Here is a 16,584-nt window from a genome sequence, read left to right as displayed (position 1 = left end):
CTGGTTTGCCCTCGATTCTGACGCCTGGATTTTTACTGGACTGTATACCTTGTTTACCTGGACTTTGGACTGATTCTTGGATTGCTTATGGATTAACCTTTGGACTTGGCGTATGGTAAACCTTCAGCTGTATTGATCCAGACTCCTGGAACTGTATCAAGTACTGCTTGCCTTCTATCCAGACCCACTCCTCTCCCTTCAGATCCCGTGGTCCCATCCTCTCTTCTGCACCACCCATCTGACCCCAAGGGGGGAAACAGTTAGGTTCAAAACATTCATCACTCATCCCAAGGGTAGGTGTCTTTTTCCTTATGTCTATTGATGCTTGTTGTGAATACCGTGTAGCCACTAGCTAACTTGGTATTTTCTTTGCAGCCACCCGGGACCTGGTGTTTCCCGTTTACCCCCCAACTGTGGCTCCAATAACCGGTCCGCGAGTATTCTTGCTCCTCTCTGACTGGTGCTTGGGGACGGAGGTATACTAATCCACGTGGACCTCAGGGCTTGACACATAGTGCTCCCCAAAACACCACACAGATGTTGGAAATGTACCAGATTCGTCTGTGTGTCAAACATCTTTATATGTAATTGTGCTCCAATAGTTTCCTTTCACTAAGAAACAGCTCTTTAATATTTCAAACACATAGAAGGTATGGCAATGGGAGCTACTTGGTGTATATTCCACAGATGTCAAAAAATGCCCACATTGGAAGAAAATACCTGTTGTAGGGAGAATTCCATCTCCTGAGTGAAAGGAATTCCATAGAACAGGGTATTTGATCGATGCTCTTTCTCAGTAGAGGGGCTCCCACACTCCTTTGTAACTTTTTAAAATTTGGGGTTTCACCCTAAGTAACCCAGGGTAATCCAGACGTGGACCCCTTGCTCACTGTGAATTAGAGGGGCTCACCTCCACCTCACTGATGAGGCACGACTAGGCCAAAACACGTGTCTGGGGTTGCTGATGGTACTCTTGTTCAGAGGAGATTGATTTGCCTCACATTTCGGTGCTGGACTGCCCTTGTGGTGGGACAAAGACTGATATGCAAATGTATTTCTCCTCTGTGAAGGGTGCAGTGCGCTAAAACATGGTTGTAGAGCCTCCGGAGTTGAAGAAATTCCATAGAACAGGGTATTTGATCCATGCTGGTTCTCAGTAGAGGGGCTCCCACACTCCTTTGAAACCTTTTTAAAATATGGGGTTTCACCCTAAGTAGCTCAGGGTAATCCAGACGTGGACCCCATGCTCACTATGTCTTAGAGAGGCTCAGCTTCACATCACTGATGAGGTTGTTCTCAGTAGAGGAGCTTCCACACTCCTTTGTAACAACAATGCATAAATTGTGACCAACAAATTGACAGGCAGCTTGACAAGGCAGCTGTTATGAATGCATGATGTGGCGCACCAGAAAAAGACTCAGACAAGAGGACATATTCGATTTACAATGCTTTATTACTAATAGGGAAGTTCCCAACCTTCCAATCTAAATTAAGGGTGCTCATCAATGTCAGTCAAAATAATCAAGCTTGTCCTCTGTCCAAATCCTATGTTCTAAACTGGCCCTACCAAAAATAACTACAAATTAAAAGTGGACAATATAGGTTGCCCTAGTGTTAATTACTTTGCCATCTCCTAGTGGTTCCAGGAATCTATTCTAGTGTCACGTTTCTTTATCAGGAGATAGGTTTCTTGAGTCTTTCAGTTCATGTCCATCTTGTCAGAGTTCAACAAATAAAGAAAAAGGGGTTTCCTCAGATATAAGTATGCTAAATTCTCAAGTTCCAAAGAAAGTCAATTCTCTCAAAGGTCATTGACGAAGGGCTTTTTCCTTAATCTATCTTTACCAACTACATGGGTCCCTCTCCTACAAACGTCCAGACTTGCTTGATTATTATTTCCCCTTGGACTGGTTCGTTCTTTGCTTTAAAGGGCCCTCCTGGCTCCCTTGACTCTCTTGTTTCGCAGATTCCCATTCAATCCATAGGGACATGCGTATCTCCTCCAAGGGTGTCTTTACCCTGCTTCCTGCTAGGGCCTTTGAGATGTTTGGCTGATTCTAAGGTTCAGGTTTTCAGGGTTCCTGTACCTGTTCTTATTATATATGTCCGGTTCCCCTTCTGGGATGGGTTGCCCCTCATTCAGATGTGTACTCTTTGTTATTATACCCCTCGATTGAATTTGGATTCTCTGCGCCCTCCTTCTGGCAGGAACTTGCTGCGTACCTTCTCTTCAGCAGGTCCTGCTCCTGCGAGGTGGCTCACATCTGCTGATGCTGGCATTCTCCGTGTCTCCTTGCCGTCCTCCAAATACGCGAGCAGCAGTCTTTCCTCTGTCACTGCCTTTTTACTCTCTCTTTGGTTACTCATTCCCCTTTCAATCACCGGGCTTGCTGTAGTTTCTGGGGCTTCAAGTCCACCACGTCCCCTGAATGGTCATGCGTTCCCTCTCGTCGGCTCTGCTCATCCTTGTCAACATCACACAGCTCTGCGCCTCATCGGCCAAGTTTCTCTCCCTCTGCTGGAGTCTCCCCCTGTTATCCGTATGGACCTCATTTTGGGTCCTTCTTCAGGGCTGTCTCTGGTCGGCCTTGCCAACTCTGCAAAACCCTGTGCCACGTCGGCCAAATTTTTCTCCTCTGCTGGCTTCTCTCCCAGTATCTTTCTGGGTCTCATTCTGGTGTGCCTTTCTGGTCCTTCCAGGCACTACAGCCCCTCTGCTCTCCCAATGACGTTGGTACATTTGAGGCTCGCCTCTGTGTATCACCTCCCTTCCATTCAAATGAGTAAGTCCTTTTATCCTTGTTGTCAGATACGAAAGGGGTGTGTTTGATTTTCCAGCCCCTTGAAAGATGAGCATTTCCTTGAGCCATCTATTCAAGAATATTTCCTACATTGTTTGGTAGTTTAACAGCTGGCAGACACATCCACTTCTGGTATTCCCATGTATGCAGACATTGGGCCTCATTACACGGTAGGCGGTAGGGATTTACCGCTACCGGTAAAATACCGGTACCGGTAAATCCCTGCCGCCTTACTACGAGGTCCCTTAGCGGGTTGGAGTTTTAACGCCTGCTTTTTGCAGGCGTTAAATACCAACCCGCTAAGGGACCTCGGAGCTAATTACGGCACCGCTAAATTGCGGTGCCGTAATTAGCGCCTTCCCCATTCCCATTGAGCTCTATGGGGCAGAAATGGGAATGGGGAAGGGCAATGGCGGAAGGGGGATTTACCGCCCCTCCAACCTTGGGATGGGGCGGTAAATCCCCTTTCCGCCAAGGCGGTGCCGGTATTTTACCGGCATGAGCCATGGCGCTAATAGCGCCATGGCTCACCGCCTACCGTGTAATGAGGCCCATTGTCTCAGTAATAGGGAGCTCCTTACTGGAATGGGAGTTCCTGTCCACTGGTGGGGAGTCCCTCCCAGTGAGGTCCTGCTTTCCAAACACCTATAGAGGGTTTTGTTCAGTGGGGTCACCTCCCTAACCTCAAAGGTGGTGACTCCCCCTAGGAAAGAAGGGATGAAACCTCAAGATTCATCACAATAAAATCTCAAGAATTGGAAAGACATATCTACATTATTCAAACAACAGTGCATTGTTTTTTTCACATTCATTTTGAGGTATGAAGAGTTTGATAAATCCATTTGGAACGGATGCACGTTGCCGGGATTGTTTTCCATGCTCTTGGTACTTAAGTCATATTGACTGACATTACATGAACAGATTTCTGCTGAAACGATAGCCACATACTGCATATGAATCACAAAGGTATGTTTCCTGTTTTATTTAGCCATGATAACCATGTACCAAAGATACTTTTTATTGCTTGGAAATGTTATGTGTTGGAACATTGTCTAAAACCGCCGCTACCACACACGTGACAGGTTTATTGACAGGCCTTGTTTATTTTTCACAATCAATGTATTCGTTTTTTTTCAAATTTGCTATTGCAACAGAATGTTCACAGATACTAAGCTGATGCCTATGGAACTTGGTATGAGAAGAGGACAATGAGCCATCTTCTGAGCTCAATTGGCATCGCAGGAACAACCAAGTACAGCCAAATTAATTTCCATCCTGATTTCTTCCACTTTGGAGCAATCCTCTCTCTCTCTGCTGCCACTCTGGCCTTCTCCTTTTAGACTCTCCATGATTCTATAAGAAAATCCTTTTACCTCTAAAACAATAACGGGGCATGCATTTCTATTTATTAAGTTTATGAAAGGACTCTGAATAAGAGGTGCATATGGAGGAGTTAGAAGTGTAATCATCTGGCGGGGGACCTGCAGCCTCACCAGCAGGGGCGGGCCTTAATTAATAACATTGGGGTGTGGGTGATGGGGCTGAGTTTTTCCCAAAAAGTTATGCAGTGTACCAGATTAAAAAGGAAAGTGCTAACAGTCGGTAACAGTCACTTGATTTTCTAACTGGAATAGAAAAAAATAGCTACTTATTACTGTGAGTGCTGTGTCTTCGGATATCTTGTTACATTGCCCTGCCTTTGCAGGATACATTTCAGTCTTAATCACATCTGCTTATGTCTCCTACACAAACATTTCATTTGCGCTCCCAAATCACCACCCCGCCACCCCACACCAACAATGCTAACATTATGTTATCACCTTTTTCAAATAATCTATATTCAACATTTTATTTTTAATTTTTTTTTTTTATTGTGTTAACTGAATTAACAGTTTTTACAAAAGGGAAGGTCTTGTTTCTTCAAGTACTTTGTGTATGTTTTTCCATTTTTGTTCGTCAAATTAATTGTGTAGGGCTAAGTCCTTTAGTCTTTCATTTGTTGAGCGATGGCCTCCAGGTTCAGACTATGCAAAAGGTTTACCAGTGCAATGACTGGTCTTCGACTTAGCCCATTCATCAAGAAAGTCCACTAGTAGTCTTCGTCCAGTCTTGAAAATTTAGAATAGAGGTGACCTAGGTGAGTTTCCCTGTTGCCAATGGTGCCAGGACAATGGAGAATCAAATGTTTTAGACTTTCCTTTGTGTCCTGTTTCAAACAGAAACGACAAGAATCGGTCTCAGATTTGCCTCGGATTCTCAAAACCTAGTTTGTGTTTAGAATGTTCAGCCTTGCTCTCAGGAATGCCGAACGGAAAGTCTTGTTTGGAAACTTCAATAGGTAGCTGATGGGCTCGTTTATTTTTTGGGCAAAGGGCGGAAGATGTGCCGCGGATTTGTAGTTCAGTGCTTTCAGCTGAGCGTTGCACCAGTCAGTTTCCTTCAGTTTTTTGCCGTCTTTGTTGGATTGGATACAAGCTCATCCTCTGTACTTCCTATTGCTTTTAGAAGAGTCTGATTTTTGTGTATCCAAGCTTTAAGCATTTTGTTTGAGCCTTTCTCGATTTCTTCTTGGATTAGTGTATAGATTTTCTCATTAGATGATCTCACTTCCCTGTAGAACATCAGGCTGTTAAGGGATACCGTGTCTTCAAGTGAGATAAGGCTGAGTTCTCTTCTTATGAGGATTATTGGTGTAGAGGTAGGCAGTCGGAGTAGTTTTTTCAAGATAAAACCTTCCAATTTAGGCCAAATTGGGTCTGGAATGTTTGGCATAGCTGCCACTCCAAAGATAAGCGCTGGGACCGCTTTCATCATGTAAAAGTTAATTGCAGCCTTAACTGAGAAGCAACCAAATTTTTTGTCCATGATAATCAGTTGATTAGTTAAGGTTTTGTTTTTGTGGACCAAAAATTCTTGCATTGGTTGCTCTTGCGTCTTGTTGCTAAACATGGTACCCAGGTATCTGAAAGTATCCACTTCTTGGAGGCGGGCACCGTTAAGGAACCATGTCTCTGATGTTTTCCGTTTGGCCGCTTTTATTGGGCGCATCACTTTGGTTTTCAGGGCATTGCTTTCCAGATCGTTAGTTATCAGGTATTCATTCAAATTGTCCAATTTTCTCTGGAGCCCTATCTTCGTTTGGTCAATCAGAATGATGTTGTCTGCATAAAGCAGCCTACTGATCTTTTCAGAGCCCAGAGAATGAGGAAAGCTTTTACATTTCTTTCGGAATGTTGGTAATCGCCTGTATAGGCGTTATAAAGTGCCGGTGCCAAGGGACATCCTTGCTTTACTCCGCTGCTTGTGCGGATTAGTGAGGAGAGTAGACCTGTGCCATTGAGTTGAACTCTCATAGATGTTTCGGAGTAAAGTTCTTGTATTGGATCCAGCAAAGCGGGGGGGACATTTCCAGTTGGTGAGTTTTCTCCATAACTTCTCTCTATTTACTTTATCGAACGCTTTGGACAAATCGATAAAAGCCAGGCACAGAGGGGGGAGCCCCTTCCAGTACTCTGGCCTTGAGGATGTTAAGAGTAAATATGTTTGCCGTGGTGCTTAGATTTTTCCTAAATCCAGTTTGGAAGTTGTCCCACCCTTCTGAAGAAGACACCCAGGTCTTGAAGCTGTCGAGAAGGAAGGATGCAAAGAGTTTTCCGATGCAATCAAGGAGTGCAATGGGGCAATAGTTGTTTGGGTCGCCTCTGTCTCCTGATTTATAAATTGGCACTACGTTTGCTGTCTTCGAGGACGTTGGAATGGATCTGGATGCCATGCAGGATTCAAAGATTTCCGCTATCAAGATAGACCACCTGGCGGGGTTGGATTTTAAATCCATGTTTGACAAACCATCAGGACCGGGTGCTTGTGATGATTTAAGTTTTTTGATTTTAGATTCGATACAAGCTGGGTCGAGTTCAATGTCCCAGTGGGTACTTCGAGGCTTCAGAGGTTCTGTCCCTTTCGAGGGTAGGTTAAAGAGAGCTGAAAAGTGGGTAATCCAAGCTTCTTCTGGGACGCTAGATGTAAGGCGTCTTCACTTGGTGAGCTTTTTTGAAGCAATCAATGACCAGAAAGCCTTTGTTTGCTTACCACTAAGTACTCTCAGCACATATTCAACATTGAGGTACCTGTCATGATGCTTCACCCAGTGGAATGCCCTAGGTAAAGGACCAATATTATTGTATATATTGCAACACTGAAGTCTATTAAACCATGTATGCGTGGGACTCTGTGTAGTGCATATCTAAAAGAATCACTTCAAGTAAATAACACCTTTGATAAGTAACACAAAAACATTGTCAGGAAAAGTGATTTGGCCAGGATCAAATACCCCAGTCAAGTGTAGGTTTATCGTCTAGCTTTCCTGGTTCTATCATTTGAAATCCAATAATTAGAACACGGTGGACAGTGCATGTATTGTGGCACATTTAAACCCTCTCAATCTGATCTTCTAACTTCCACAACTGTGTAAACATTGAAAGGGTATTGCACAACACACACACCCCGTAGCTACGCAAATGGCCATTAAAGGTAGTGCCTGCAGCAGCATCATGAACCCCATCTGTAGGGATTGCACCATTACAAGTACCCTGATGATCCACTAGTTGGTGCATAAGTAAAGATTGGGTGTCATTATGAAGTTGGCAGTAGCCGTGGCTGTAAATACCGGCACGGCTGCAGCCGGAGTCATTTTTATTCCTGCGCCCGTCAATGGGCAATTACAGGGGCATTACAGCCCCGGCAGACCCAGTAATTGCCCATTGCCGGGCGCCAGAAAAAATGTATCCTCATTCCCATTTGAGTCCCATCGGACTCAATGGGAATGGGGAGGATGGTAGCAGCGGCACCAAGGTCTGCGCGTAGATGCCGTTCCCCTGCCAGGTCAGACCTGGCGGGCGGGGGATGGCACCCGCCCGCAGAACTCGTAGTTTGCCGGTCCGTAAACAATTGTACCGGCAAGCTTACCAGTACCGTTGTTTCCAGACCGGCAAGCTTGTAATGAGGCCCATTGTGTAGCACAAATTGTCATTTCCTTCTCCTAGCACAATCTTCTAAGTTAATCTACCCTGTTGTTTTCTTTGAAAATGCAATATGTTGATTATTCATATTCACATAAGGATGAAGAGAGCTAGGGGACTGTAAGAGTAATAAACTTTCCATTCATATCCCCTTACATGTATATATCGGGCCACATATTGGTTGGTGCTGCATGCTCCAAATATCATTTAAAGGGCCATATTGACATGTCAGCAATATGCAGTAAGACATTTGTCAAATATTAGTTTAGCCCAGGTCTGGGGGTTTGGGTGGAGGTTACTGGATGCTTGTATAACTGGGGTGTGCAACCTGCAGCTGTCAAGATATTTTAGACATCAATTCCAATGACATCTCAACATTTTCTGTGCCGGCTAGAGCTGCTAGGAGTTGTAGTTATGACCTTTCCAGAGTGCCTAAGATGGCCGGCTCCTGGCCTCTAATAAAGCACAATGGGCAAAGCAGAGCTTGCACGACTCTAACTCGCAGTTAATGGTGTCTTTGAAGACAAGAAACGACATTTTGAATTGAAACACACATTGCTGTTTTGGCGGTGCAACACGTGGTAAGAAATAGAAAACTGGAACTCTGAAATGAAAGGCCGGGAGAACGAACATACACATCTGGAATGACCTTAGATGACCCAAGCAAGGATGTTCTTGTACGAAGACCATGGAACGGCACGGGCATTGTTCATAAAGTAGACACAAATGTAATACATCGTTCGATGGGAAAATACGTTCTTGGTGTTGCACAACGATATAGTAAGTCGAGGGAACTCATTTTGCTTTATTTCTGAAAATAATGATAGAGTGGGGACTCGCCCCCAAGACAACGATAAATTAATGGACCAAATGCATTTCGTGGAAGTATAGAATATGTTGTACACTAAGATCATATAACTGGAAATAACATTTAATATTAAATCTTCTTTAATTTAAGTGCGCAAGCCGGAAAGGTGACGTTTGGAAAACTAAACTCCATGATCAGGTCATGCTGTTCTGTATTGCATGTGTGACCTTGTAGTCTTGTTATCCAATAGTACAATGCAAGGTAAACAACGGAAATGTGTCTGTTTGCATGATGAAATGGCATGCCTTTTCGGAGCTAGTTAATATTAATAAACGGGACTGATTGGTTTTGCTTGGGGGCGGAGCACGCACGTCTAACATGAGGAGCTGGCACGGAATGCTAATTGGTTGTTTCTCCACCCACTGGTACCTATCACCAATGTGCCCGTGTCATGGTCCCAATAGCCCACCTCACGGGACCTACAATGACCATTGGACGGACTCCCTCCAAATGGGCAAAGTGTGGCCCTGTCCTGGCAGAATTCTGCGTCAGCGCTGCGCCCCAACTGTCTCATATTTACAAAGAGCACTGCAGCGACAGAACACCTGCGAAACACCATCAAAACCCCTGTGAAAAGCCAACAGAACCCCCGTGAAATGCCAACAGAACACCTGCAAAACGCAGATGGAGCTCTAGGCATCGTGATATGAAGAGCAAGATCACACCATCACACCACTGTTGCAGATGCAAGGATGAAAAGAAGTTCTCTTCTCTGAGTTTTGTGGACTACAGAGTTTTGACGCCAGCTTTCATTAATACATCTAACATGTTTTTATTAATTCTCTTTATGGATTGGCGTGGTTTGTAAATGAAAAGCATGAAAAAGCTATGACGTAATGTGTGCTGATTGTGACGCCCAGATGGCTATATGATATCTATTTTGCATTGCTACAGTGACATGTTAATACAACGTGTGAGGTAAATGACCATGGTGAGTGATTTCGTGTTATTTTTTAAATGGTGTTAATGGAAACTGTGTTTAAATGTGCTTTCTGGATGATCGAAGATAGTCTACATTGATAAGCAGTGATGGAGGGAGTGTCTTCTGGATTTGCGTGGCCACAGGTGATTATGTTGATGGGTCTAGATGACGTCTTGCGCCTGTGGATGCATATGTCACAGGCAGGGGCATGTGTTCCGTGTTAATGCACCCATAGCAATCGACCTAACACCATCTTGCTTGTGATAATTCTATCACAAGACGGCCAGGGGGAACGGGTGTGTTTCGCATGGATAACTGGTTCGAAATGTAAGTGAGGCTCCACGAAAAGAAAGGATGAATACATCACAGTGTGGTGCAGAGTGGACGCTGGGACAATTGGTGTGAGAACAATAAACATGAGGTCACTGTTCCTTTAATATTGTGGATCAAGGAGGAACTGGGGAGCATAGATGGAAAGGCATAATGAGGTAAGCACATCACCATCCAAAGGACACTGTCACTTCTAGAAATATTTCACCCATTGCCGTCTCCTATTACATAGTCCGATAAACTCCATGCCTCCCGTTAAGGAAGGTCAAACTTCCAGAGTTAGGCAATTTAGTACAGCCATTCACCACTCCGAGCCCATGTCTCTGGACCTAGTATGATAGCAACCTAGTCTGTCTCCTCCCCTTCCCCTTACTTGTCCCCGCCCCCACCAGCACTATCTGAAATGTCATCAGGCCTAGTAAGATAGTCGCTTGTTTTGTTCCTCGCCTCCCTTTCTGCACCCCTCTCCCTCACCTTTGTTTTTCTCTGGCTCTACCAGAAATGTCATCAGGCCTAGTGCGGTAGTCGCCTGTCTGTTTCAATTTCCTTCCCACTCTCCCCTTCCCTTCCTTCTCTATGTCTTAGCTCTTGCACTATCTGAAATGTCGTCAGGCCGAGTACAACAGTTATTTTCACATCCTTATTGTTCATGGCCTGTAAGAATGTTATTGTATTTTCCCTTGTTCCCTCCCTTGCATTGAAGCGCTTTGAAACGCTGTTTTCCTCCGTATCGTCTTGCTTCCCAGGCAAGCACATTGCCGCTGAGCTATCCTCCCGAGACTAGGACCAGGACCGGAGACTAGGACACAGGACTGTGGTAAGAGACTGGGACAAGGGACTGGGATGAGGAAGAGGATGATGGACTGGGATAAGGAAGGGGGACTAGAACGAGCGACGGGGAAGATGGCTTGGGGGGAATGAGGAAGAAGAATGAGGGATTAGATGAAGAAAGAAGTACTTGGAAGATGAAGAGGAAGTATAACAAGAGACTAGGATGACGATGCAAGACTCAGACAAGGGATTATGATGTGAAAGATCAACTAGGACAAGCGACTTTGAGGAAGAACAGTTACTGCAACACCAGCCTATGATGAGAATGATGTAAAAAGAATTAGGACTTGGACAGGGAGATGGGCTAGAATGGGGAAAACGGATGAGGAGGGAAAGGGAGTGAGAAAGAGAGACTATTATGGGGAAAATGGACTAGGCTGAGGATGGGGAAGAGGGACATAGACAAGGAAGAGGGACTAGGATGAATAAGAGGGGCAAGGATTAGGACGAATAATGGGGTCAATGCCTAGGACGAGGGACTATGTCACTTAAGAGAGAGAGGGGGACTAGAACAAGGAAGAGGGATGAGGATAAGGGACTCGAATGAGAAAGAAGTACCAAGACAAGGAAGTGGGACTAAGAAGAGGGACAAGGGTAAGGAAGAAGGAAGGGAGGCTACAATGACAAAGAAGGACTAGGACAAGGAGGAAAGACTAGGACATGGATGATTACTAAGTAGAACGACACCGACAAGGGACTAGGAAGAGGGAAAGTCACTAGGAAAAGGGGTGAGGAAGAGAGGCTAGGATGGTGTAGAAGGAATAGGCTGAGAAGGAAAGACTAAAATGAGAAAGAGGGATGAGGGAGTGGGATTAGGATGAGGAAAATGGACTAGAGCAAACATAAGCCAATTTAGCAGGTGATCAGGTGATCGGTGCCATCTACGTTCAGCTTGCCTGCATCTTTTCTTCAGTGTTCGCAGTTCAGAGAAATAGCAAGGGGCAGATTTTTTGCACAAATAATGGAAAGTTTAGAAGGGTCGAGAAAATCCACAGTGGATTGTAAAGCCTCAATTAAAGAGTCACAAGGATTACTGTCAGTAAGAATACCTTGATGGGTGACAGTTTCAATGTACGTAGCAATATTTTCAGAAGAAACATCAAGCCATCAGCATTGGAACTTGGCTAAGGGGGAGGCCTGGTTATAGGTTGTGCAAAAGGAATGGAAAAAGGCACCAGAAAGTGATCAGACCAGAGCAGTGGCAGTGGGGAAAAAGAGAGAATATCAGGAATATCTGAAAAATAAGATCAAGCTGATTACCAGCCAAGTGGGTGGGGCTGTGGTTTCTAAGGTGCAGACCACAGTCAGTAAAAAAACGAGGTAAGTTTAGCAGCTTGCTGATCAGAAGGATTGTTTGGATGGAGATTGAAATCTCCCATAATAATTATTCTGGGATGTGTCAAAGAGAGATCAGCTATCAATTGGGTAAAGCTACTAAGAAAACAATTGGTGGCGTAACAGAGCGGGGAGTAGACAATAAGAAACTGAAAAGACTGTTCAAGGGAAACGTGAATTCTAATAAGGAGTAGCTCACAAGAAAGTTTATGATTGAATTCAATAATGGACCATTACCGAGGCCATTAGCGAGACCTGGCTCTTTAAAGCAGCCGGGCTCACCTTATCGCATGCAATCCCTAGTGGATATAAAATCTTCAGGCAGGATAGAGAAGAAGGTAAAGGAGGGTGGGGGTGACTGCTATCTTTAACTCCACACTAGATATTTGGAAAATGGATATAGATTGTATTGGTGACTGTGAAACAATTCTCCTGAAGATTAGAACTAACCCAGAAAATACCTTTAACATGATACTATTATACAGACCACTTAATCCCATGAAGTATTTCTCGGTACACTTGAGCAATCGTTTGCTCTCCTTCTTTAAACCGAACACCAAAGCTGTCTTCATGGGAGAGATGAATTTGTGGTTAGGAGGCAAAAAAGATTTTTCAGCCAAAAACTTTGAAAAAGCCCTGGGTAATCTTGGTTTTCTGCAGCTGGTTAGAGAGCCAACACACATCAAGGGTAAGGTGCTGGACTGGATCGCTACACATAACTTACCTATGACTGTTCCAGTGGTAAGTCAGTGTCCCTGGTCAGACCATTCTTTTATTCACTTGAATATTATATGTGAATCTCCAATAAAATATCTTAAAATTACTAAACAGCTCAAACTAACGCGCAATATCAGAAAACTCACCCCAGAGACAATGAATTAATGGCTGCAGCCCTTACTTACAAAGTGTGAACTGTTAGTGCCAATAAAATTAATGGAGAAATCCAGAGTACCATACAAAAAGCGGCGGATACCTTAGCACCCAAAAGAACCAAATTATTGCTGATTAGAAAATCAAATAGCTGGTTTACACAAGAATGACAGTCATAAATCAAAGAAAAATAAAGGTTTCTATAAATGGAAACAATCTAAATCGCAGAGCGATAGGCATACTTTTAAAGAAGACTCTAAGGTTTTTAAAAAGGCCACGGTTGAAGCAAGACATAGAATTCATGAAGCACAACATGAGTCTAGAGAATTGTTTACAATCTTAAAATAACTGGAAGCGCCATGTCCACCCCCAGAGAACCTGCCAACTACGAATGCTGAATGGTGTATCTCTATTCAAGAAGCGATGCTAAACAAATTAGACAAGATTAAGCGAAACGAGAAGTTGCCCCTCTTGAAGCATATATTGAGAAAGCGCCTGATAAAACAACTATACCTGCTTTCAACTTCCACACCATAACGCAGATAGAATTAGCTGCAATTATTGATAAGCTGAGACCAACCAGCTGCAAGGGAGACTCTTGTCTGGCGGAGACTTTTAAAGCATGTTCTGCTTCCATAAACAAAGCCCTAACTAAATGTATCAATACCTCATTTCTAGAAAGTCATGTCCCAGATCATCTAAAAAAAAGCGTGGATCTCTCTGCTATTAAAAAAGCCTGGCTTGTGTCCTTTTGATGCCCTCAACTACATGCCCATTACTAATTCCGTCTTCTTGCACAAGATCTTAGATTGGGTGGCATACATTCAGATCTGTAGTAATATATACAGCGCTTTATAATATTTATAGCGCTTTAGAATGTATAGCGCTTCACTAAATGTGATGGTATTTTGTTGCCAGCAATAATGTGGCACACACATATAGTCATTTTTATGTTGCCAGTATAACATGTGAATATGTGGCTGGTGGCATGCAAGGTACAGGATTCATAACATAGCCAAAGCTCAATGTGAAGCTGCAGAGAGTAAAGTGCACACATTTGTTTTTCTCTTTTCCTGAATACCTTATACATAGAAGACTACATTATTTATCTATAACCAACTCATCTATTTAACATTTACTAAACACTAACTCTAACCCCTTAATATTATAATGTAGCCCCATGTACAAAATGAGGTGAAAATACATATTTTGAAATTCGTTTTTTAAACGTGTACTGGCATTTTATTCTCTCTCTTCTGTGTTCAGTTTGCAGAAAGCAGAAAGTATGCATAGCAGGAAACCGAAAAAGATACAGTTATTATAATCTGAAGCTCCCATTGTTTAGGACATGAGGGTGTTGACAGAATACATTTTCTGCTAATATGATTGGAAGGAAGTGTCAGCAGATTTGTCACGTCACATGTGGGGAGGCTTTGGGTTTTTCTAATGGAAAGATGACAGAGGGAAGTTAGTTGGTGTCTGGGCTTTGAAGACAGAAGTGCATGGTCACTAGGCGCTGGCTTAGAATTACTCGCCGTGCATTCCAGACACTTAAGATTACAGAAGTTGTTCATGCCGACGGGGCCTGTCGTCCTGAGGCGAACGGAGCAAGGTCGTGTGGGAGGATTTCAAACAAATACTTCTGGTAAGCAGAGAAATTGAGTGAGTTCACTTTGTGCTGTTGGATGAATGACCGATCTAAAAATGTCATGTAGGCAGAGTAGCAAGGGAAATTCCCTGCATTTTCATTCATCATGTTTAGAATGTTAAAAAGTAATTCACATTTTAAAAAGGTTTGTTTGCTCTGTTTCTGTTTTTTTTTTCTTTTCTTCTTTTGTTACAGATAATGGTGAACTGTACATGGTAAGCATGTAATTATGAATTGTACTTGCCTGCAACATAATCAAAAGATAAAAAACGAATTGCTCAGTGTCATTTTTGCATTTGGGAAATATATGTGGATACAGGGGAGATTCATTTTTTTGGTAATACATTTGTCAAATTGCCCATGTAGATAGAATAACAACCCAAAATAAGCAGTGATAAATAGGCGTGTGCATGTGTGCTCTCCTTGCATGTTGGTGGAGAGAATGTAATATAATATATAGATTGCTAGAGGTCCATAAGCCAGCAATGCCTACAGGCGCATAAATCGCTGGTGTAGATAAGCCACAGATACCGGCCACAAGCTGTAGGTGGCACTCTACATAACATTGTTGGGTTTCCTTGTAGGCATAGGTCGAAGGCTCTCTATAGATCACTGAGAGGTGTTCTAATAGTAAGGAAGGTTTTGTTTTATGATGGGGTCATAATATATGGAAGAAAACTATGCTCACCACTAAATACCGCAAACCACATACCACCACAAAATACTGCAAGTAATATATTACTAGATTCTACAATATAATATAACAAGGAATGGTCACTAGAATGATATGAGGCCAAACCCAATCTAAATGCAAGGATAATTTACCACCAAACTTCCACTCATATTTTGGCAGTAAGAAAATACCACCAAACTCCAAATTTACACAAAATATTCTACAGATCTCTGATTTTTTTAACATTCATAAGGTGTTACATGACAGACAAACTGTCTATAGAAAAGGCATGGGACGGAGACAGCGCTGTTACACTTGAAGTCTAACCTATTTCGTATTATTAAGTACAGAGTTAGAGCATTGACAGCCTGTGTTGTGAAGCTGTTAATCAATCAATGGTAAGTAAGCAGTAAACAAGACTTTATAATATAAAAAACATAGATAAAACTATTGAAAATTACAAAACACAATATAAAGTTAAAGGTGAGTATTCCATACACATGTGCTAAAATAGTGGCTCTAAACTATATAAAGTTGACAACTCGTCAAAGTAGAGGTCTTGATGGTTTTTTGGGGCATATATCTTTTATAGTCTCCAGTAGGGTATCTATGGGCCTCATCACGACTTGGATCACGAGTTCGGCGGTAATGTCAATCCCCATTCCACATTGAGCCCATTCGGGAATGCCCCATTCCCCATTGAGCTCAATGGGGAAATTTCGCGCTAATACCGCCGGCGGATTTCCCGCCGGCGTTAATAGCGTGAATTTTCGGCGGATTTCCCCCCAGCTCAGAGCTGGGGAGAAATCCGCCGAAGTCCTGCTTTGGCAGACCCTTAAATCCGGCGGTAATAGCGCTACCGCCGGATTTAAGGGTTACCGCCAAAGTCGTGATGAGGCCCTATGACTTGGTACAGAAGGTAAGTGCCCATGTGGTCTGGTTTATGTGGGTGAAACGGGGAGGAAAGTTAGAATTCGCATGAATGAGCAGAAATCGTGTATTAGGAACAAAAAACCCACATCATCAGTAGCAAAACACTTTAACGCACAGAACCACAATGTAGCACAAGTCAAGTTTCAAGTGCTTGAAGTAATTGAGAACAAAGGACAACATTGAGACATGAAGAAATTAAGGCAGCAACGAGAAGCTTTTTGGATAGATCGGTTAGACACTATGATGCCTAATGGTATGAACGAGGACTGGGACCTGAACTGTTTCTTGTAGTAATGATCCAGAGTTTTCAAGAATTGGAGACTTTATAGAACTGCATTAGATAAGGAGGGCAACT

Source organism: Ambystoma mexicanum, chromosome 2q (genome assembly GCF_040938575.1).
Source record: "Ambystoma mexicanum isolate Mex_15411 chromosome 2q, UKY_AmexF1_1, whole genome shotgun sequence".
Taxonomy (NCBI): Eukaryota; Metazoa; Chordata; class Amphibia; order Caudata; family Ambystomatidae; genus Ambystoma; species Ambystoma mexicanum.
Note: the sequence above shows the minus strand (reverse complement) of the source record.